Genomic DNA, 24,511 nt, shown 5'->3' with positions numbered 1-24,511 from the left:
TTAAGCAGTTAATGTCTCTATTTAAGAAATTATCTTTAAAGCTTTCATCAGGAGTCTATGTTTTGAAAAAGCTGAAAACACAAAGAATAAATAAGCATTTTAAACATGCTTTATTCCTATACTATTCACTTCATGAACTAATAAATGATACATTCTTTCATAAATGAACATAAAAAATTACCTTACATTTCCAATTTATTTTCAGTATTTATGATTAGAAAACCTAATCACAGTAATATCCTCCTTCCCATGTTCTAGGGCTAACCTTTTATGTATCAAAAGTATTTTTTTTGTGTGTGAGAAGTTACATTTTCAAAACAGGTATTTCCCCATTATTTAGCTATCTCCTGCTTCTGTGGCCATCTGACACTTTCCATTTACCATAACTAAATTCTTTACGTGAAATATGTAATATTCTCAAATTAAATGTTTAATTTTTAGCAAAAAAATGAGAGAACACTGGCAGCTTCTCAAGAGAACTTTAAATCCCTGAACTTTATCAAATGCTCTTATTTCTTTCTAAACAGTACCAAATCAGGTCAACTTGGGAAGGTTAAAAAAAGGCCCACAAAAGGTACTACCTAAATGCCTAAAGATATTGTACCGATTCAATTAAGGAGGACTGGAGAAAAAAAGTAAACTTCTCCACTCCGAGTGCCTCTTTCTTACGCAAATAATACAGGTGGTTTGCATTTCCTAAGAGACCTAGTCATTTTATAATATGAAAAACATTCTTGTGAAGAGAACCTCTCAGAACTCTGCTTTTTAAGGTAAGTCAGAGATCTAAGGGTAAATTTCAATAGGCCAATTTATCATAATTTAAATTACTGAGAAAAAAAAATTAGTTTCCAGGCTAAAATAAAAAAGAATTTCTCATTTTAGGGTATCTAACTGAAAGCCACTGGTAGAATCTAGCTATCAGAAATGTTAAAAGACTAGTTTATAATGGTCTATTTCTGATGCATGAGTATTTATAATAACCATGTACAAATGGAAGTCAAAAGTACACCATGCTTCTTAAATAGCAAATAGGACAAAGACTTGCAAATTTTAAAACATGCAATTACTCTTAAACTACAAATATGTTACCAAGTGCCGATAAATACTTTTATAGTACTTGTTAAAGAAATGTTTCAGTATGTATTAAACAAGCAACCCTAAAAATGTGCGACTGTGTCTACTCTACTGAAAAATTAAAGACAAACAACATATAAAACTAAGAGTTAAAATAAATCCTAATTCCCTAAAGTGGCAAATAAATGTAACCATTAATAATTTTTGTATCCAAATCAAAAACATCCACTTTAAGGACATTAGCTTAAAAATAAAAACAAATATTTAAATAAAAGTGAATGCATCCTACAGATTTTGGATGAATCTGTAGTATTTCATGGGTCTAGGTGCACTGGAATGCAAAGAAACTAGAACTCATGCATAGCTAAGTAATTCAAGACTCTAAAGATATACCATTCTATGAGGAACTTCCACAGCCTAAGGGGAAGCTACAAGCTACCATCAGATGAAAGTCACAGCAGAATGTGACCCTAATCACAAAATGACTTCATTCTAAAGCTGAAAAAAAGTCTTTGAAAATCCAAATTAAAACTGCCAATTAAACAAAACACTTTTTCAATTTCATTAATGGACTGAGAGTTCCTTTAAGGTCCTTTGTCTTTGTTAACTGCACTTTAAAAATAGTATAAAGTCAAATAAGTACTTAGTAGAGAGCCTGCATTTCTACTAGGGCCTACCATGCTATAGGAAGAATGCTTAGAACAACTGTATCCTGTTTGGGGCTCCATGCTGCACCACATTCCATTCACATGAGGAAGAGGCGAACAGATGAGCCCTCCTCGAAAAACATTTTTAAAATAAATCAGCTACAGTTCTCAAACATAACTCAGCTGCTCAAACAAACCATGTTAAAGCTCACCATTTAACATCTGACTGGAAATTCACAAGGTTTATGTCTACAGTCCAAGTTTCTAACAATCTCCAGTTAACATTTAACAATTCCTTTTCCAAGTGAAAAAAATTAGGCTCATAAACTACAAAAATCTGATATAAATCTCACTAAAGAAATACTAAGGCAGAAAACAATCTAAGATACATTTTAGAAGTCAAGGTTTAGTCTTAAAAAAAAAAAAAAAGATTGGCGTGACTCGAAAGAACAAAGTCCAAATTCCCACCCAAGCAGGTCTATTGAAAAACACGATACTGTTAGAAAACAAGTTGGGGGTGGGGACAAGCATACACCAGACAGAAAAAACCCTCACCAAACAAATACCCCTACTTCCCTTAAAACATTATATTCTTAAAACCCTAGTCCAAAACATTTCTGCTATAATACTTGAAACAACTGAGCTTGTTTTTTATCATACAGTGTTATGAAATTACTACCGACACAATAAATCACTCTCTAAACAAATGAAATCATTAAAAATTTTAAAAAACTAAGACCACGAAAGCTGGATCTGAAAAAGACAGTGACCTTAATTCCTAAAATCGAGAAGCAAAACCAAATGTAAATTAAGACAAAAGAAAAAGGAAGCAGAAAAATACAAACCGTACTTTCTTCTTGAGAATTTTAAAGTATCTTTAAATCTCCGATATCCACGACAAGGCTTTAAAGGTCAAGAAGTATAGCTGACATTTCCATTTTGTTCTTGAGCAGTATTGTTTTTTAAATCTATCCTCAATAATTCTTAAGTGTTCAAAAATCACAGGCAAATGGCTCTCAAACCAGGCATTTCTGAGCTCACTGGCAGCGTCGTCATTGTACGGTAAGAAAAGCCAAGACGACAGAACGAAGCCGAGGCTGTAACCTAACAAGTCTCCGGCGAGCAAAGGACGGTCTTCTGTCTGCTCTGGCTCAGTCCTGCCAGTGATGAGGATTACAACTCGCTCTTTGTCATCAGCACTGTGGTGTTAACGACCAAGAAATCCTGCAGCTGAAGCCCTACTGCATCCTCCGATCTGGGTCAGGATAATTTCTCCCGAGGTCGCTTACATAACCAGTAAGATACTCCAAATAGAGAGAACAGCCATCCATCAGCTAGAGAAAGCCTTTTGCCACTGTACTCTGTCTGTGTGGAAACACACTGCAGTAGCTTCCAACAGCGCAGACACCCAAATGAGAACGACTACTTGGCTTAGGGCAGACTGAGAGAAGGGAAGAGGCGGTGCTCTGTAAACTGTAACTAATCCTCCGTCACAGGTGCTGATGGAGTCACTTCCAGCACGAGTCACATTACTGGTGATTACTCATTTGGCTGCGCCATAGAGACTGGCTCATAATTTTAACAACAGACAAAGACAGACTAGTGGCGAGACTGAGAGCTCAAGTTTACTGTCTCCTTCACAAGGCAAATGCAAATACAAAGTTTTTGCCTTACAGATTTACCAAGGTGAGAAAGTGCAGAAAACAAGTAATATGTAAATCTCTCTCAAGTGGGCAAAAATAAAACATAACTTTAAACCTATTAAGAACACTTTCAAGTGTGTTTTCAAGTAAAGAGTTTACTTTTAGTTCACTCATTTCTCATTGGAAATATACTAGCATTTTTAAAAACACAGGGGGAAAAACAGTTTAAAACATTTCTGGGGTAATAATCTAAGTGAAATCAAATGACATAACCAACACCACACCAACACTACTCAAAGGAAAAACTAACTGGTAATATTTATTTTGGCAGATTAAAAAATATTCCTGAAACATTTTTATTATTTGTAAGAATAATTTAAATAGTTCATAGCTATAAAAACCTTTAATAGCTACAGATGGCTATTCAGCACCTGACATGTGATTAGTCTGAACTGAGATCTGTGCTGTATGTACAATAAACACACTGAATATGAAGAAAGAATGTCAGATATCTGCAAGTACAAGAAAACATTCACCTATTTTTAATGATGTGTGTGAATGGCCTTTTATTTTAAATTTGTCCCAATGTTAGGTATTGCAATTTCAATAAATTTAAAAATTTACACTGATTTTAATACCAACAACCAATTTATCAAATCATGTTGAGAAAAACTTCCATTCCCAGCCAATGCCCTGTCCCTTTAAATCTATTCCAGATGTATCAGCTTCATTTCATAAAAAACATTAGATTAACTACTAGAAAAAAAGATATTTTTAATTCAGTCTATTATGCATTGTACTTACGAAATTCTCAATCCTTTTTTATTTTAAAGATGACAGAGACGAATAGTGATTATTCTAAGAATATTAGTAAAGTTCAGTTTTAGAACAGTGATAGAAATGAAATGTAAATGAAATGTACTTTTTAATAATGAGTCAAGTGAATATTAAATCACATATAGAATACCAGTATTTCATTTCATAATTACTTAAGATGTGATCATAAAACATGTACAGAATTAAAAGAATTCAGTGGAATGTAAGTTACCAAAAAAAAACCAAAAAAAAAAACCAACTGGAGTAATATGGCAGCCTTATTCTGAGCCTGAAACAAACAGCAAATGCTTGATTCAGGTTATTACATTATATTATAAACTATCAAATTTTAAATACATGTCATACTACTTTTCTACAGTTTACTGTATATTAGAGAATGAGTTAAATATTTCACAAGATGCATCTTACAATCTCACATAAAATCAGATTTATTATTAACTTAAAAACATGTTTGTTCCTCAAGTACTATGTCCCCTACAAAATCAAGTAGCTTTAAGAACTATACTCAACTAACAACTGCCATAGTATTTATATATTGCTAGTGATACACAATTAAATAATTTTATAAAACTAAAATAATTAACATCAGTACTGAAAAACCACTCATTTTTATTTCATACTGCATCACGTTACATTAAAGTTAGATATTTTTCCATTACCATAAATACTACATTTTTGTTGTTTAGTTGCTAAGTCCTGTCTGACTCTTTGCGACAGTCGACTTTTAATGGAAACAAATAAAGGTTACAAGGGCAACTAGCTGAAAACCCTAAGTATCTTCTTAATGTTTAAACTGGGCTTGATAAATATTTTTATAGGGCTTCGTTGGTGGCTCAGATGATTAAGAATCCGCCTGTAATGCAAGAGACCAGGGTTCAATCCCTGGGTCAGGAAGATCCCCTGGAGAAGGGAACTGCAACCAACATTCTCACTTCGGAAATCTCATGGGCAGAGGAGTCTAGTAGGCTACAGTCCATAGGGTCGCAAGGAGTCGGACACGGCTGAGCAACTAACACAAATATTTTTATAAATATATACATATATGTTTGGTCTGGTACACTGACAAATTTCTAACAAATAAAAATATCGAAGTAACAACACGGAGAAAGCATTTGGAAGCAAGGTAAGTTGTTTAGCTTTTACAACATGTCTTCTTAAATTCTCTCTTGTTCTTACAACTGTATGGGATGCTATTAAATATCACCTTTCAGACGGCAAAAAGCACAAATTTGAGGACAGCAGCATTGTAATCCTTTAAACTGGTTCTTCTTACTGCTTATACCTTCCTCAATGAAGGTATAATGATTCCTCAATGAAGGTATAATGAATTAAGGAAGGAAGTTGAAGAGTTAAATTTCTTTTTTTCTTTCTTTTTTTTTCGGCTGGGTAAAAGGTCTTTTCTGGCAGCTAAACCAGGCTAGAGGAAGAGGAAACTACTCCAGTTACTGCCCAGAAATACACATCTCTGACTTCCTTCCTTTTTAGCTGGTTTCTAGGTTACAAGCTGAATAAATCAACAGAGGTGAGAAAGTAAACAGAGGCTACAAGGAAGGCAATACTGTATGGCTATCTGAAGAAAATCTGTTCCTTCCAATAATTGTAGAACTTTTATACATATAATTAAGAGTTAAACTAACATTTTGCTCCCATTTATTTTGGACCATGAAAGAAACTCCTCATCTTTACAAATATGGAAATCTAAACAAACAAGTGGATTTCTCCAAGTAAACAGATTGTACAAAACACCAAAAACCTCTAAGGTTCAGTGCTTTAGCATTTTAAGTACTTTATCAGACACAAGGATAGGAAAATAAGAGAAACAATAGTAATTTAAAAATGATTTGAACTTGATATGGCCTTATCTGAAGCTGATTAGATTGAGGAAAATACTTTTCAATAAGTCCTATTGATCTATGAAAACATACAATCAAATGTGTAACTCTTGCATCATGGTATTACCCTAATGATTAAAATCTTCACATTAATATATCTATGTAGATATTCCAGGCACTGCAAGGGTGATGTAGCATGGTACACATCAACAGACCATGAAGTTCCAGGATTTCCAGATGATACAGACCTAACACTGATTTTTAAACTCTCTTTTCTCCCCTAAGCATGCAGGATGTTCAATCAACCAATATGTGTGCGATGTCTTAAATTATTGCACTGCTCCCTCCTTTCTTCACTATATCCTGGGTAACTGCCCCAGTCATAAGAGGAAAGTTATGCAACAACAGAATGCGTTCATTTTTTAACTTTGTAAATATTTATCATAATTTTTATGACATATAGTTGACCAAGAAAAATCACTGCTGAGAACACAAAAGCACTATGCAAACAGTCTCTGTGTTTCAATAAGCACTATGGCTGAATCCAGTGTCCTTTTATCTTTTTCTTCTAGTCCTTCTGAGTACTAACAGAGCACACACTCTAACTGGAGTAGTAGTTCTATCAGTTTGTCGTTATCTATGGCTTCTCTCTAAGACTCTCCCTGATCAATCTTTCTTCTTCCCAATATTATGAGGTTTCACTTACAATCATTCCTCTGTAATGGCAAGGAACTGGTTTCAGGGTCTAGGAGGATATCAAAATCTTTCAAGGCTCAAGTTCCTTACATGAAATAGAATAGTATTTGCATATAACCCTCCCATATACTTTAAGTCATCTCTAGATTACTTATAATACTTAATATAACATAAATACTATGTAAATAGTTGACAGCTTTAGTGGCCCAGTCATGTCCAACTCTTTGTGACCAAATGGACTGTAAGCCTGCCAACCTCCTCTGTCCACGTAGTTCTCCAGGCAAAAATACTGGAGTGGGCTGCCATTCCTTTCTCCAGGGGATCTTCCCAACCTAGGGATTGAACCTGGGGTCTCCTATATTGCAGGCAGATTCTTTACTGTCTGAACTACCAGGAAAGTCCCCGAAATTAATAGGCACAAGGAAAATTCAAGTTTTGCTTTTGAGAATCTTTTGGTATTTTTTCTTCTGAAATTTTTCATCCATGGTTGATTGACTCCTCATATGCAGAACACACAAGTAGGGAGGTTTGACTGTCCTTTTCCTCCTCTATAGCTTTATGGGTGTATGCCATTAAGATAACTAATTTTTCTTTCCATTAATAATTCCAGGACTTCCCTGAGGGTCAAATGGTCAAGAATCGACCTGTCAAATGCAGGTGACATGGACTCAATCCCCGGTCTGGGACAAGCCATGGGACAACTAAGCCCATGGCCCACAACTACTGAGCACTGAACTACTGAAGCCCAAGCACCTTAGACCAAGAGAAGCCACCCGCAATGAGAAGCATGTGGCACATCACCGTTAGGGTAGCTGCCACTTACCACAACTAAAGAGAGCCCGTGTGAAGCAGTGAAGATCAAGTGCAGCCAAAAGTAAATTTAAAAATTACAGCAATAGATTTTTAGACCTGAATTTTCATCTTATTCTAACCTGTATTTATAGCTTTACTATTGGAGGACACAGATATACCCTGTAACCACATAAAACCAAAAATAACTAGAATTAAATGCTAAATTTTCACGCTTCTTTCAAAACCACTATAAATATTCTCACTACAATTTCAGAAATAGTTACCTCAAAATTCATTAATACAGTGATGTCTGATGACTTACTTTGGTTCCCTTGCTCATATTATAATATTCTGAATGTCTGATATTTTTCCTTTAAACCTCTGTCAATTAAAAAAAAAAACTATTCCATAATTTTAGTATGACTGATAAAAATATCAAGAACATTTTGAAAGTAAACACATCAAATTTACGGAAAATATAATCACACAAGTTCTAGAAAGAAAGAAAAAAATAAATACAAATCAATGATATGAAACTAACCATAAAAGATACAACATATTTTTAATGCTTTAATTAATACAACAAGGGGAAGCTGGAACACAACACACATAAATAATAATCAATGGATTGTTTAAAAAGTCCCAAAATAGTTTCAGGTAAGTATGGGAATTTAGTGTAAAATAAAGGTGGATTTTCAAGTCAGAGGGGATAAAATGAAAATGAGGAAATTTAATACAAGAAAAACAGCTGTTAAAACAGAAATGGAACTTTAGTGATTAAGGTTCTCATTTTTACAGATGAAGAAATGGACATTCAGGGAGATTAAGTGACTTTTGTCAAAATACTAGCAGAAACCATGCGACTAGAAACAAGAGTTCTTAATTCATATTTGAAGGAATGAATTTTACTATGTAATATGGTGTGAAAGAACCATGTTTTCTTCATGCTTGTTGACATGAGGTAGCAGAGAGCAAAGTGTCTTGCTATCTGCTGAATAAAGCTTTAAACTCTGAACATAAAATGGAGGAAACCGAAGATACTTATTTCACCTATCAAAAAGAACAAACACCTATCAAAAAGAACTAGGTAAACAATTCAACATAAAGGAAATCTTAAAGATAACTTCTGAAAAACAGCATTTCAGACAATGATATTAATAGTTTTTCAGTTTAATTCTTATTTTGTCACTAGTATTTCTGTCAAGAAAAAAATATTTAAATGTAGAAAGTGTAAACTAGGGATTAAAAATAAACTAAACCATAAAAAACACATTGGATCCTGTTTCTAGAAAAAATTAGATTTCCGTATAAATAACATAATTATTTTCAGATCAGTTCAGTCGCTCAGTTGTGTCCAACTCTTTGTGACCCCACTGACTGCAACACCCCAGTCATCCCTGTCCATTACCAACTCCCGGAGCTTGCTGAAACTTACGTCCATCGAGTCAGTGATGCCATCCACCTATCTCAACCTCTATCGTCACCTTCTCCTTCTGGCTTCAATCTTTCCCAGCATCAGGGTCTTTTCCAATGAGTCAGTTCTTCACATCATGTGGCCAAAGTATTGGAGCTTCAGCTTCAGCATCAGTCCTTCCAATGAATATGCAGGGTTGATTTCCTTTAGGATCGACTGGTTGGATCTCCCTGCAGTCAGTCCAAGGGACTCTCAAGAGTCATCTCCAACAACACAGTTCAAAAGCATCAAATTCTTTGGTGCTCAGCTTTCTTTATAGTCCAACTCTCATATCCACACATGACTACTAAAAAAATCATAGCTTAGACTAGACGAACCTTTGTCAGCAAAGTAATGTCTCGGCTTTTTAATATGCTGTTTAGACTGATCATAGCTTTTCTTCCAAGGAGCAAGCATCTTTTAATTTCATGGCTGCAACCACCATCTGCAGTGATTTTGGAGCCCAAGAAAATAAAGTCTGCCACTGTTTCCATTGTTTCCCCATCTATTTGCCATGAGGTGATGGGATCTGATGCCATCATCTTAGTTTTCTGAATGTTGACTTTTAAGCCAGCTTTTTCATTGTCCTCTTTCACTTCCTCTTTCACTTTCATCAAAAGGCTCTTCAGTTCCTCCTCACTTTCTGCCATAAGGGTGGTGTCATCTGCACATCTGAAGTTATTGATATTTCTCCCAGCAATCTTGATTTCAGCCTGTGCTTCATCCAACCTGGCATTTGGCATGATGTACTCTACATATAAGCTAAATAAGCAGGGTGACAATATACAGCCTTGACGTACTCCTTTCCAGATTTGGAACCAGTCTGTTGTTTCATGTCCTGTTCTAATTGTTGCTTCTTGATCTGCACAGTTTTCTCAGGAGGCAGGTCAGGTGATCTGGTATTCCCATCTCTTTCAGAATTTTCCCCAGTTTGTTGAGATTAGAGAATAATTGGAAAACAAAAGAACTGAGTGTAGAAAAGGGTCTCATAGTTCTAAGCATGAACGCAGTCAGTGAAACATGTGCCCTTTTGGTCTTTCTTTCACAAGTATGTATATTTGTTACCAAGTTTTAAGGAACATATGCTTTATAAGTTGCTCATTTCACTTAGTACTCTTTTTCCCTTTCTTTTTTGGTCCACCACACAACTTTTGGGATGACAGTTCCCCAACCAACGACTGAACCAGGCCCCTGCAGTGAAAGCACAGGGAGCCCTAACCACTGGACTGCCAGGCAACTTTCCACTGAGCACTCTTCTCATGCTATTACATTGCCATCATTTAAAACATCTACCTGATAAATACTTAAGGAAATGAACATTAAGTTTTTATTACACCTTTTCTCAGTATTTAGGCCTTCTTCACTTCTCCACTATTACAAAAATCAGAAGAAAATCATCCTTCTTTTGCTAAACAACCAAAATTCCAAGTTTATATGGGTTCAAATAAATTACATGTTAGAATATTAAATTGACAGATACAAACGCAGAGCCATTACTGGCAATCTTTGGAGAAAAAAATAACATTATCAAGATACTAGAGATAAGTAATCTATTTATATTTATTAATATTTGTAAATAAGGGAGCTATTCAGAAAAAAAAATACATGCTAGCAAATGAACTTCAGCAAAACTCCAAGATGGACAATAAGAACCATGGAATAGGAAAAAAAAAAAAAAATCGACACATTGATTACTAAGAGCCAAATATATTCACTCAGAGTAGTTTGTCTTTTAGTAAAAACAAAGGTTACTTTTATGAAGAAACTCTGGAATAGGTAAATCAATGAAATATGGGCTACATGACGGTTCTTGGTACATTTACATCTCGTTAAAGAGTACTGAATAATAGTATTACTTTTAACATATAACATACAATCTCTTCATCTTTCATCTTACACACTATCACTTGAAGTGTGATAGTATTATACTTTTTTAGTATATAAATATAAAGTATATATATATACTAAATATATATATTTAGTATAAAGTATATAAATAAATACATTTACAAATTAATATATGACAGAATTATTCCAAAATAAATCTTACAAAAAATGCAATTAAGACCTAGATTTTAAAATGATCAAGAAAAGTGGAATAAGGATTATTCCCAAATTTAATAGTCAAAAGTTAGGTTCTATTTTTAAGTTGTTAAAAAAATCAACTATACAGGTAGAATGTAAGAGGGATGCAGATTGCTAGAAATTCACGTGAAAGAGTCCTGGAGGATTTCAAGACACTAAGCCAATAGAAGTTATGTATTTTTTAAAAAGAAAGGACAGAGTGGGGGTAAATAAAATTTTGACACAAAGCACCCAGACCAAGGCAGGTACTGGTCCCCTTAGACTTTACATTGGTTATGCTATGTCGGAATATCTTGTTCAATTTGGGACATAAAAGAGGAACAATTACAAACTAAGATGTTCGACACGTTAAAATCATGGATTATTAGAATCATTTGAAAGAATGAACAAACAACATCTAATTACATACAATTATTTAAAGGGTCGGGTAATTCGAAAACAAAGAAGCTTATAAGCAAAATTTCCAGGAAGCCAATTCTAGCTCAACACAAAGAATGCACAGATTTTTAATAATTAAACACTATCAAACCAACACAGACTTACTTATGAAGTAGTGAACTTCCAATAACTAGAAGCAATCAAAAATCTGGATGAAAACTAACTTGACAAGCTTGTCACTGAAGGATCCCATTTCTGGCTTTGGCAAAGGGTTGTTCATGAAATATCAGACATTTTCCAGTTCTAAGATTCTAATACTGTGTTCTTTAAGCAGCTTAATGTTTAAGAGCAAACTGAAGATAAAACTAAACCAACCTTTTCATAAACACTGCTACTGCTACTTTTGCATATAAAAAAGCATAAAAAGAGTACTGCTGAATGTTCGTGTTCACCTTATTGATGTAAGGTGGCAGAATGAAAAGTAAAAAGTAACATCTCCCATTTCAGATTAAATTAACCCAGACTTGCTCTGCTTGGTAGAAATAAAACTATGTGGGAGACTTTCATGACACAGAAATTTCTGTAGTCCACAGATCCTTTTATCTCTTATGATGAAAAAGTAAATGTAATTTTGTGAGAATAAAAAATATTACAAAATTAAGTCAACTCAACCATAAATGCAAAACATGTGTTAAAATGTTAATAACCAGAAAATCACAGAAGAAATTCAAAGTTAAGCTAAAGAAAACATTTAAAAATATTCTTTCTGATTTATCTTAATCATTTCACTGCTCGTACTCTTGGAAACTTTAACATGATATCTCCTTGGTTTTGATAACTTCTGTATGGCAAACATCTGTTACTTGTGCAGCACAAGTCCTCTACAATTATTTCTCCATTATATCCTTGTTTGTTAAAAACCCTGATGATGTTAGCAGCAATCTGGAAGCTGAATTTTTCAACTAACAAGGGGAATTCACAATCTCCTTTAAGTATAATACGTTAACTCTTTTGGTTATTTTAAAAATTAATACATTTTAGGTGATAATTATCATATATGCTAAACAGTATTTAGATTCAAAATACAATAATATCAAAGTTATCAAAATTTCAAGCATATTTCATTAAGTATTGATAACTTATGCCAACATTTTGACAGCCCTGAAATAAGAAAATACCAGCTACAATACCAAGTAAAAAGAAGACAACAGAACAGAGAACTTAAAGACTCTGGCATTTAAGTATTTTCTTTGAATTACTATCAAATTATGAGTCATTCAAAATGAACTTCCCTTCCCTTCTAATATATTACAGGACAACTGAAAGTTATATTGCAAAAAACCCCACAAAAACAAAACAAAAAACCCCCCAGAGAAAAGGAATACCCATTATTTAATTTCAGGTTAATATATAAAGTAATTTTGCTATACCTCCTTTAAACAAAGTCCTCCCCTCTAAAGCTCTGTTTTCTTAATTTAGGTCAATTCCTATTCCATTGAGGACACCTCCATCTAAGAGGATGAGGCAACCAAAGCCCCAAGGCTAAGTGGGAAGGGAAAAAGGTAAGACCCATTAGTGATACACAAAAGCTTTTTGCTTAAGTTTATCTCTATACAGAGAGGAAATTATCACAATTAGACTCTTAGACTCTTCATAGATAATAAAGATTCCTTACAGGATCTTCGTTTCCTTCAAAGTTTCAGCAGCCTGTAAGCAGTCTGGGCAAATAAACTTCTTTGGGAGTCCCATGGATTTAGTGGTGTTTTACCGCTTTCAAAACTCCCTGAAGAACTGGCTTCTCCTCAGGGATAGCTTCTCTGCATTGACTACTTACCACCTGCTTTTAGAATTTTTTAAAGTGGAACAAGTTTTCCTAATTTCAGGAATCCTTAGGATCATCTTTCCTATTTCCCAGCACATTTACATCAAACTATATTTCATATTTTAACTTTGACTGTATTCTACCTTGGCCTTGGATAACATGAGCACACTTAGAAAGTTACATTATTTAGTTAAAAAAAAAAATCAAACCATTTAAATGGTCATGTAACTATGAATTTTTCTACTCTAATGGTAAGAAACACTACATAAGGAAGCAAGTGCTAAAATAACAACAAACTAGTGAATATAATGGAGAAGGATGGCAAGACACTCCAGTAGTCTTGCCTGGAGAATCCCAGGGACAGAGGAGCCTGGCAGGCTGCAGTCCATGGGGTGGACAGTCAGACACAACTGAAGCAATTTAGCAGAGTGAATAGAATTTAAAAAAAAAAGCAGACCCACATTATGGAGAAAAAACTAATGGTTACTGGTTGCGAGATGAAAGGGGGGAGGGGATTAACTAGCTTATTTTATACTGTAATATATAAAGCAATATATATGTCAATCCTAAAGGAAATCAGTCCTGAATATTCACTCAAAGGACTGATGCTGAAGCTGAAACTCCCAATACTTTGGCCATCTGATGTGAAGAACTGACTCATTGGAAAAGACCCTGATGCTGGGGAAAAATTGAAAGCAGGAGGAGAAGGTGATGGCAGAGGATGAGATGGTTGGATGGCATCACTGACTCGGTGGATGTGAGTTTGAGTAAGCTCTGGGAGCTGGTGATGGACAAGGAAAGCCTGGTGTGCCAAGAGGCTCACAAGGTCCACGAGGTCACAAACACCACTGAGCAACTGAACTGAATTGACTGATATAAAGCAAATCTCTTAAAAGAGATGGGAATACCAGACCATCCTTATCTGTCTCCTGAGAAACCTGTATGGGGGTCAAGAAGCAACAGTTAGAACCCTGTATGGAAGAACTGATTGGTTCTAGATAGAGAAAGGAGTATGACAGGGCTGTCTGCTGTCACCCTGTTTGTTTAACCTACATGCTGAGCACATCTTGAGAAATGCCAGGGGGCTGGATGAGTTACAACCCAGAATCAAGATGGAGGGAGAAACAACCACCACCTCAGATATGCAGATGATACCAGAAAGCAAAGAAGAACTAAAGAGCTTCTGATGAGGATGAAGGAGGAGACTGAAAGAGCTGGCTTAAAGACTAAATATTAAGGCTCCAAAATCACTGTGGACGGTGACTGCAGCCAAGAAATCAGAAGACGATTGCTTCTCGGCAGCAAAGTGATGAGAAACCTAGACAGCTGTTGAAAAGCAGAGACATTACTCTGCAGACAAAGGTCCCTATTGTAAAGGCTATGGTCTTCCAAGTGGTCATGTACAGTTTTAAGAGCTGGACCGTAAAGAAGGCAGAAGGCCAAAGAATTGATTCCTTTGAACTGTGGTGCTGGAGAAGACTCCTGAAAGTCCCCTGGACAGCAAGGATATCAAACCAGTCAGTCTTAAGGGAGATCAACTCTGAATATTCACTGGAAGGACTGATGCTGAAGCTCCAGTATTTTGGTCATCCGATGCAAGCAGACGACTCACTGGAAAACTCTGATGCTGGGAAAAATCGAGGGCAGAAGGGGAAGAGGGCGTCAGAGATTGAGATGGCTGGATGGCACCACCTATGCAATGAAGATGAACTTGGGCAAACTCCGGGAGATGGTGAGGGACAGGGCGGTCTGGTGAGCTGCAGTCTATGGGGTCGCAGAGTCGGACACAACTGGGTGACTGAACAACTAAAAACACCTACGTACTTTCCACTGCCACTTGCTGTGTCAGAAAGGAGGGAGTTTTCTTTACCATTCTCTTATAATAGTGAGCTAGACTGAGCTTTAGTATGCTTCATTAAGTTTCTTACTATATTAATTGGTGAAGAATCCTGAAGAATATATTTTACTTCCAGAGCTTAATGCTGAAGGCACAAAGTGGTGTTAGCCAAGTCCTAAAACAGTGGTTCTCAAAGGACAGCCCTCCACCATCTAGCTACATGAACAATATCAAGGAACTAGTTTAAAATGAAAATTCTCAGGCTCCACCATTACCAGGATCAGAATTCCTGGCAGAAGAGCCTAGCAACCTGTTTTTAACAAGTGCTTGGGTAATTGTGGAGCACCTTAGAGTCTGAGGACCACTGGATCAAGGAAGTGCTCTTAATTTAACCTCTTTGGGGTCCGTGTACTCTCTGATTCTGATGAAAGCTATAGGTCCAAAGAAACATGGCAACATAGAATTTTGCATCATAATTTCAGGGATGTCCAAGATCATCTGAGACTCTTCTAAGAAAAAACATTTGTAAGCTTTAACCCTAATCATATACTCAATTAAAAACTCTGAGGATGTGGCACTTTATTGTAAATATTTTAAAAACTTCATTTTTAAAACTTTTCCCCTACTGCCTCAACATACCCACAAACAGGCTGTAAGCACCCTGCCCAGGTGAGCAGGCGTACCTGGATGATAAGGTTGGCTTCTGCCACAATTTCCCTTTCCTGCCTTCCTCTGACCATGACCTAGTGACATTCAAAGGCACCGGTGAAATCTTCTTGGCTCTTCCACTGGGTAATCCAACCTGGCCTCCCCCCAGATCCCCAAGAAGGACACTAGCCTACAGGCCCCTGTGCTCTCTTTTGGCGCCCCATCTGCTGCTTGAGCTTTCTCCCTTGTGGCACACAGACTTTCTCTCTCCAGGACCTCTGAGTAAGACAGACTTTGTTTTCATGTGCCTCTCCTGTGTCTCCTCTTGTGGCTATACCTCAAATAAAAGGATACAGAACAGGCCTAGGAATCCTCAGTTTTAAAATGCTATTTGAGGTAAATCTGAGGTTCAGTCAGCTTTGAGAACCATTGCTTCACGGATCAATGAATGTTGGTTGAGAACACCTAGCCTAGAGTGATCATATCTCAGGATAAAGTGACCCAGTTCAGGGCTTAGAAAGTCTCTTGACAGACCAGTCTTATTATCACTTCAATAACTCAACCTTCTACTCTCTCAGAAAGCACAGGGTCTTTAAATAGCTTGTCAATAGCTTTACATTGGAAAGCTGATCATTATCAGTGTGGTGATAGGAGAATCATGTAGAGATCAATTTCACACACCAGGTTCTCAAATTCAAATCAACTAGAAGGAAATGGCAATCCACTCCAGTATTCTTGCCTGGAGAAACCCATGCACAGAGGAGCCTGGCAGGCTACAGTCCATGGGATCCCAAGAGTCAAACACAACTTAGCAACTAAAGAGAGAGACAGAGGGCTAGTGGAGGATAAGCTCTTTTGTATTATGCAGAGATACCTGTTTAAAGATGCCTTGGATTCTTAAAGATAACACAACAGTCAAAGAAGCAGGCTCAGAAAGTGGCAATGCTACATCCCTAGATTAAACAAAAAGAAACGACAGAGCCCAAACAGTAAACAATGTAACCACAATAGTGGCTTTTTCTTGATGCTTAAAAAATACGAGTAATCTAATTATTGCTGTTCCTTACTTTCTACTCAATAGGAGAAACAGAGGAAGTTCAAGGGCAGATACAAAGAGCCAAAAGTACAGTTAATCATTCAACAAAAAAGATTTCCAAGCTGATTAAAACTGCCTGAGAAGGAGCAAAATAATTTCCCAGGTCACATGAACTATGAACCAGGAATTAGTTGGCTTAAGATTGTGACCCAAGGAGGTGTGAAATGAAATGTATTTTTTTCAGTCCACAGAGGTGATGGCCCCAATTTACCTCACAATCTTCTATCATGTTTGATCAATTATAGCGATTTGGGGGATGGGGGGAGATGGGGCACATTAAGGTTAAGTGTTTTATCCCAACATCTAGAAAATACACATGAAGTTACAATTTAAGTTACTCTTCTTTAGAATGATAACATTATATGTGGAACCTAAATACGACACAAATGAACCTATCTACAAAACAGATTCATAGACACAGAGAAAAGACCTGTGGCGTAAACAAAATGAATGGACAACAAGGTCCTACTGTATAGCACAGGTAACTATACTCACTGCCTTGTGATGAACCATAATGGAGAAGAACATAGAAAAGACTGCATATGTATGGCTAAATCACTTTGCTGTGCAGCAGAAACTAACACAACATTGTAAATCAATCATACTTCAATCAGAAAAAAAAAGCATTTATGAATAGTGAATCAAGCTCTCAAATTACATGCTTTAGTTATTATTAATATAAATGCATGACCATTAATTATTCAGTTACCAAACGTGTGTATAGCCCCTATAACGTGCTACACATCTACTACGCACATATATACAGAAAGTAAGAATTATCATTTTTTGTTCGTTTTCCTTGACCTCTTATCTAGATAATAAAGGAACTAACTGCTCTTGTACAACGAAATTTAACAAGAGTAAACGTTAAATCCACAGTTTAGGTTACAAAAAGCTACTACTTAAGTATGATGCAACACGAACTCCCATCCCATCTCTCACAGGCATACATTACTATACTATGCAGTAAAACTTGTTTGGCCGCTTTTGATGCAAAAAAGGATTAGAAGTTTTATTCATTCCACAAATAGTCACTGGAATATCAACAATGCGTTAAGCACTGTCTCAGAGATTTGTGGATGATGCAAAGGTGAAGCTAAACAGAAACTCTGTATAAGGCAAGAATGTACTGTGATGTGAATGCTAAAATTGCTATTACAGTGTTCTAAATATATGAATTACAATTCCAGTGATTGAGATCATTTCAAATGAAGATTAAAGTCATCCCATTTAGAAAGATATAGATATTAAAATAAAGATAAAAGTAGGTGACATGGATAGAAAAGGTCTGTCTAAAATCAAGGTATGTTAGGACTGGTTAAAGGAACTGCAAATGTTTAGCCTAAGGTCTTTATTATGCTTTAACATACAAGAAAAAAGTGACATTATCTTGTTCTATAGCTGAGGATCTAAACCTGTTTTGTTTTTTTTTTTTAAATTTTAACCCTTCAAAGGTCCCCAAAATCCTTGAAATTGTTAAAAATTTATGAATGTGAGAAAAATTTCCCCCCTGGGAAAAGAGTTCTTGATACAATCTATCAGATTTTCAAAGGAGTCCCTGACCCAAAAGACTTTAAGCAACAGCTCCCAGAAAATAAAGTAGGTTCAATATATGGAAGTTATGTCTAGCTGGTTCAATGTGAGGAAAAGCTTTATAACAATTTTAGCTGAGCAGAATAGGATGAGCTACCTTATGAAGTAGTAATGTCTCAGAAACAAAGCACTCCTCCATGTGGAGGGTATTCATTGATATAGGCCACTACCATGTGAAAGGTTATGGACACACTTCAAAATATGAAAGAGCTCTGATTCTGAAAGATATTTAAAAATTTTATATCAAAGAAGAGCAAGAGTTTTCAGTGTTTATCAAAAGAGTATCACCTGTTAAAATCATTGCTACTTAAGAATTTAATTTATGGGTAGGATGTATAAGGCATAATAAATTGCTATAAACGTGTGTATGTTGTATTTTTCTGTATAATATCTAATTCTCTTCCAGACAACAGGAAAAAATGGGATGTATGAGTTCCTAAGATACAATTAGCACAGGGTGCAATAATTGTGCGTGGCATATTGGACACTGGGCGAACATAAAGGGGATACAGAGAGACTGAAGACAAGGCAACACCAAGGAATCTAATTATTCACTGAGCGCAGATCATCTCACCACATATCTATAGCTCTGTCACCTGTGAAATGCGCATTCACTGGTGGTAACTATCACGATCTCATGTGTCTCCTGCCAAAAATGTGAAAGATAAAAAAAAAAGACCACCACCACAAGAGAAGATTCTACACATGGACATCACCAGATGTTCAATACTGAAATCTGACTGATTACAGTTTTGCAGCCAAAGATGGAGAAGCTCTAAACAGTCGGCAAAAACAAGACCAGGAGCTGACTGTGGCTCAGATCATGAAATCCTTATTGCCAAATTCAGACTTAAATTGAAGAAGGTAGGGAAAACCACTAGTCCATTCATGTATGACCTAAATCAAATACCTTACAATTATGCAGTGGAAGTGACAAATAGATTCAAGGGATTATATCTCATAGAGTGCCTGAAGAACTATGGACAGAGGTTCCTGACATTGTACAGAAGGCAGAGATGAAGACCATCCCCCAAAAAAAGAAATGCAAAAAAGCAAAATGGTTGTCAGAGGAGACCATACAAATAGCTGAGAAAGGAAAAGATACAAAAGGCAAAGGAGAAAAGGAAAGATATATCCATTTGAATGCAGAGTTCCAAAGAATAGCAAGGAGAGATAAGAAAGCCTTCTTCAGTGATCAACGCAAAGAAATAGAGGAAAACAATAGAATGGGAAAGACGAGATCTCTTCAAGAAAATTAGAGATACCAATGGAACATTTCATGCCAAGATGGGCTCAATAAAGGACAGAAACGGTATGGATGTAACAGAAGCAGAAGATATTCAGAAGAGGTGGCAAGAATACACAGAAGAACTATACAAAAAAGATCTTCATGACCCAGATAACCATGATGGTGTCATCACTTACCTAGAGCCAGACATCCTGGAATGTGAAGTCAAGTGGGCCTCAGGAGGCATCTTATGAACAGAGCTAGTGGATGTGATGGAATTCCAGTTGAGCTATTTCAAATCCTGAAAGATGATGCTGTGGAAGTCTGCACTCAAAATGCCAGCAAATGTGGAAAACTCAGCAGTGGCCACAGGACTGTAAAAGATCTGTTTTCACTCCAATCCCAAAGGAAGGCAAAGCCAAAGAATGCTCAAACTACCGCACAATTGCACTTATCTCACACGCTAGCAAAGTAATGTTCAAAATTCTCCAAGTGAGTCTTCAACAGTACGTGAACCGTGAACTTCCGGATGTTCAAGCTGGATTTAGAAAAGGCAGAGTAACCAGAGATCAAATTGCCAACATCCACTGGATCATCAAAAAAGCAAGAGTTCCAAAAAAACATCTACTTCTGCTTTACTGACTACGCCAAAGCCTTTGACTGTGTGGATCACAACCAACTATGGAAAATTCTTAAAGATATGGGAATTCCAGACCACCTGACATGCCTCCTGAGAAATCTGTATGCAAGTCAAGAAGCAACGGTTAGAACTGGACATGGAACAACAGACTGGTTTCAAATTGGGAAAGGAGTACATCAAGGCTGTATATTGTCACCCTGTTTATTTAACTTATATGTGGAGTACATCATAAGAAATGCTGGACTGGATGAAGCACAAGCTGGAATCAAGATTGCCAGGAGAAATATGAATAACCTCAGATACGCAGATGATAACCACCTTTATGGCAGAAAGGGAAGAGGAACTAAAGAGCCTCTTGACGAAAGTGAAAGAGCAGAGTGAAAAAGTTGGCTTAAAACTCAGCATTCAAAAAACTAAGATCATGGCATCTGGTCCCATCACTTCATGGCAAATAAATGGGAAGACAATGACAAACTTTTATTTTTGGGGGGCTCCAAAATCACTGCAGATGGTGACTGTAACCATGAAATTAAAAGACGCTTGCTCCTTGGACAAAAAGCTATGACCAACCTAGACAGCAGATTAAAAAGTAGACTTTACTTTGCCAACAAAGGTCCATCTAGTCAAAGCTATGGTTTTTCCAGTAGTCATGTATGAATATGAGAGCTGGACTATAAAGAAAGCTGAGTGCTGAAGAATCGATGCTTTTGAACTATGGTGTTGGAGAAGACTCGGTTCTTACAATTATGTTATCAGCAGAGAAAGTTGTGTGGCATAAATAGACAAAGAAACTTGGAACGACTCAGAAGTGAGCGCCATGGTCTTTTTACTTCAACTGCACCCTATCTTGAGATATTAGCCAACCTCATATCTTTCCCCTTCTTTATTTTTAAATAGACTTTATTTCTTAAAGTTGTTGTAGTTCACCGCAAAACTAAGTGAAACATTCATAGTTTCCATACAGCTCCTACTCCCATACATGCACAACTTCCCTGTTATGAATATTATGAATCAGAAGGATACATTTGTCATTAATACAATCAATAAACCATAACTGACATCATCATCACCAAAGTCTAAGGTTTACATTAGGGTTCACCTTAGTGTTGTATGTTCTATGGGTTTAGATAAATGTATGCCTTGTAACCATCGTTACAGTATCACACAGAAAAGTTTTGCTGCCCGAATAATTCTTTGTGCTCTGCATATTCATCCCTCTCCTCCACCCCTGACACTACCAATCTTTTTGCTGTTTGTATAGTCTTGCCAACTCTGGAATGTCATATGGGCTTCCCCGGTAGCTCAGCTGTTAAAGAATACACCTGCAATCAGGATATCTCAGTTGGATTTCTGGGTCAGGAAGATCCATTGGAGAAGGGACAGGCTACCCACTCCAGTATTCTTGGGCTTCCCTGGTCGCTCAGCTGGTAAAGAATCTGCCTACAATGTGGGAGACCTGGGTTCAATCCCTGGGTTGGGAAGATCTCCTGGAGAAGGGAAAGGCTACCCACTCCTGTATTCTGGCCTGGAGAATTCCATGGAATATCATATAGTTGGAATCATATAGTATATGGCTTTTTCAGATTGGCTTCTTTCACTCAGTAACATGTGTTGAAAATTCCCTCCATGTTTTTTCATCTCTTCAAAGCTTTTTCGTTTCTTTTTTTAGTGATAAATAATATTCCATTGTATGGATGTGCCAGTTTATCCATTCTCCTTTGAAGGACCTCTAGGTTGTTTCCACACTTTTTATAAACATCTATATACAAGTTTTTGTATGAATGAAAGTTTTTAACTCACTTATAAAATTTCAAGGATTATGACTGCTGGATCGTATTATAACAGTATGTTCAGTTTTTAAGAAACTGCTAAACAGTATTCCAGAGTGGCTGTGTCATTGTGCATTCTCACCAGCAATAAAGAAAAGCTCCTGCTGCTCCATATCCTTGCCAGCATTTGGTGTTATTAGCATTTTGGATTTTTTTCCATTCTAGTAGACATGTAGTGGTATCTCTTGCTTAAATTTGCTATTCTCTAATGACCTCTGATGTTCAACATATTTTCACATGCATATTTGCTAACTGTAAATCTTCTTTGATGAGCTTTTTGACTCATTTCTTAAGCAGTTTTCTGATTGTTGAGTTTCAGGAGTTCTTTGTATATTTTGGACAGAAGTTGAAACCGTGTACCCCTAAAACCGAATTCCCCTGCAGAGCTCATGATCAACCTCTCTATCCAAAACTTCACTGCCTTTCTTGCCCCACAACTGTTCCCCTCAGGACTGAATAGTATCAAATAAGAGGGTGGTATTGAAACCTAGCAGGACCCTGTGAGGCCCTTCTCGGTATAAAAGCCTTTCTGGGTTCTTGCTTTTTGTTTGCAGAGTAAGTCTTAAGTCTCCTAGACCTTTCTGAGTTCTGAAGAACAGATTAAAGCAGTTAATAATTAGGGAAGTGAGAGAATGTAGAAACAAACAAAAAAAGCATTCAAGAAACAATGGTTCAGCAATAAAAGAGTCCTAGTTTCTCCTCAAGGGATATACCTAACAATCTGATGCATATCTTTAAGTAGTTCTGTAGGATCTAAGATCCCCGCCCAGGTGGAGGATGTGACTACAAGTTGACAGCAATCATGTAGACCCCAGACTGGTTAAAAGAAGAAGGCTGATGACTAAGATCCCTGAAACACCACCCTGTTACCTTACCAGCAATCAGTCAAAAATAGTCATGCACCCTGGAGCCCTCAGTCCAAATGCTGTCTTTAAAAACTCTTCTCTGAAAGCCACAGGAGAGTTCATCTGGTCCTTCTGAGCATGAACAACTTGTTCTCCTTGTTTTGCCCTGCAATAAATCTTCCTCTGCTCCAAACTCTGACATTTTGGTTTGTTTGGCCTCACTGTGCACAGGACATATGAACTTGGCTTCAACAGCACAGTCTTTTGTCAGAATTGTCTTTTGCAAATACCTTTCTCCTAGTCTATGGTCTGTCTCCTCATTCTTTTAATCTCTTTAGTTTTGCTATGTATATTTAAACTGATTTAATACCTTTGTTATCTCTATATTTTAATATAATCTGTGGGTCTTTCTGTTGCACAGACTCTGGGAAACTTTAGTCTTCCAATTAGTGCAAAAGAAGGTACAACTTTATCAGGGTAATTTCTCATATAGCACCAGTAAACTTCAGCTCACCTATCAAAAATTCAGAACTAGTGAAGTTTAAATCACTGTACTTCTCCTTAGTAAACTGAAGCCCAAATTTTTTGGTAGTTATATAAAAAGGTTTTCCCATGATTTATTCCTGTAAGAATTTTCTAAGAGAAACTGAAATTTTTCTGTCTTGGAAAACTCGTAATTTAATTTACAATTATTCATTTTACTAGGCACATGATAAAAATGATTTAAGATCTGAAGTAAAGAAAAAAGCATGAATGTAAATACATGACTGGAATTAATTAAAATAGAAAAAATGCGTGTGTGTATCCATGTACGCATGCTCACTTAGTCCTGTCCGACTCTGTGATCACATGGAGTATAACCCACCAGGTTCCTCTATAAATGGGATTTTCCAGGCAAGAATACTGGAGTGGTTTGTGATTCCCTTCTTCAGGGATCAAACCCGAGTCTTCTGCATTGGAAGGCGGATTCTTTACCTCTGAGCCACCTGGGAAGCCCCTCACAAAGGACTGATTGATAGTAAAAAGCATTGGGAATATTTCTTTTCTCTTTTTTGCAATTGCAGCAGTAATCCACAGTCTTAAGCAATGAGCAGTGACTTGTTTTCATGAAGTGACTAGTACTATTTGATGGACGGTATTAACATATTTATAGTTTACTTGTGTATATTTTAAGTTAAATTCCATTGTAATTAAGCTCCAAGGGACAGCATAAATCCCTTTCTAAGTATTAAGACAGTCAATATTGAAGTCAGCGGGTTACTGGTGGACTCTTTAAAAAAAAAAAAATTCATTTTTAAAAACAAAGCTTTCACTACAACTGTATTTATTATAATAAGGTATTGTATGTATATAAATGCAGATATTACAGATATTTTTAAATTATGATATTTTTAGAAAGTTAATTCATTATTCAAAAACCTGATTATAGAGCAAAAATTCTAAGATGACTTTTACTTACAAAATTTAAAGAATTTAATAAATTATTAAAATCACAGAAAAATACCTAAAAGATTACCCCCTCAAAAAAAAAGCTCC

At 36.3% G+C, this 24,511-nt stretch overlaps 1 protein-coding gene across 7 annotated transcripts in view; it reads right to left on the bottom strand.

Moving 5' to 3' along the window:
- Window positions 1-24,511, bottom strand: part of JMJD1C (jumonji domain containing 1C) — a 302,362-nt gene that overhangs the window by 81,361 nt on the left and 196,490 nt on the right. For 2 of the 7 annotated variants that reach the window (XM_043476849.1, XM_043476853.1), the window contains exon 1: window positions 2,567-3,394. The exons of 3 other annotated variants lie outside the window; for them this stretch is intronic. The gene's annotated coding sequence lies outside the window, so the exon portion shown is untranslated. Of the gene's footprint in view, window positions 1-2,566; window positions 3,395-24,511 lie in introns of those variants that run through there. 2 more of the 7 variants (XM_043476848.1, XM_043476852.1) reach the window with 1 other exon arrangement.

This window comes from Cervus canadensis, chromosome 8, assembly GCF_019320065.1.
Source record: "Cervus canadensis isolate Bull #8, Minnesota chromosome 8, ASM1932006v1, whole genome shotgun sequence".
Taxonomy (NCBI): Eukaryota; Metazoa; Chordata; class Mammalia; order Artiodactyla; family Cervidae; genus Cervus; species Cervus canadensis.
This window is presented reverse-complemented; position numbering and strand designations above follow the sequence as displayed.